Below are 869 nucleotides of genomic sequence, written 5' to 3'. Positions count from 1 at the left end.
GGACTTATTCTTTGTAAGCCCAGTACTTATTCTATTGGTCTCTTTTGCCGAACCGCTAAGTGGCGGGGACATAAACACACCAGCATCGGTTGTCAAGCAATGCTAGGAGGACAAACACAGACACACAAACACACACACGCACACACATATATATACACATATACGACGGGCTTCTTTCAGTTTCCATCTACCAAATCCACTCACAAGGCTTTGGTCGGCCCGAGGCTATAGTAGAAGACACTTGTCCAAGCTGCCACGCAGTGGGACTGAACCCGGAACCTTGTGATTGGGAAGCAAGCTACTTAACACACAGCCACTCCTGCGCCTGTACACACACACACACACACACACACACACACACACACACTCGCACGCAGTAATACATGTATGTATTTGTGCGTGCGTACATATATGTGTGAGTGCATGTATATATGCATGTATGTATACATACGTGTGCGTGTGCGTGTGTGTGAGGGTGTATGTGTACACACGTACACCCACGCACACGTACACGTACACACATGTACACGTACTGAATTATTGCAGGCTGGTTTTATGAGAAAACACAAACCAACAAATAAAACTCCCCACCAAAGTAGGAATGAACACAGAATTTTATACAAGGGGGAGGGTCTACTGTGAAAGGAAGAGGTGAAGAAACGACGCATTTACTTAATTCTAAATGGGGCAGGGGTACTTACAGAAAAAAAAAACAAATTCGAAGACCAGATGTCATATAGAAAGTGTTGTTCGGCGGGGCGGTAATTTGAAAAATGTTGATGAGCGTTTGCTTATCTGTCAGACGACGGCTGTTTCCTGAATGTATTTAGAATGTGTGTGTGTGTGTGTGTGTGTGTGTGTGTGTGTGT

Source organism: Octopus bimaculoides, chromosome 9, assembly GCF_001194135.2.
Source record: "Octopus bimaculoides isolate UCB-OBI-ISO-001 chromosome 9, ASM119413v2, whole genome shotgun sequence".
NCBI lineage: Eukaryota > Metazoa > Mollusca > Cephalopoda > Octopoda > Octopodidae > Octopus > Octopus bimaculoides.
This window is presented reverse-complemented; position numbering follows the sequence as displayed.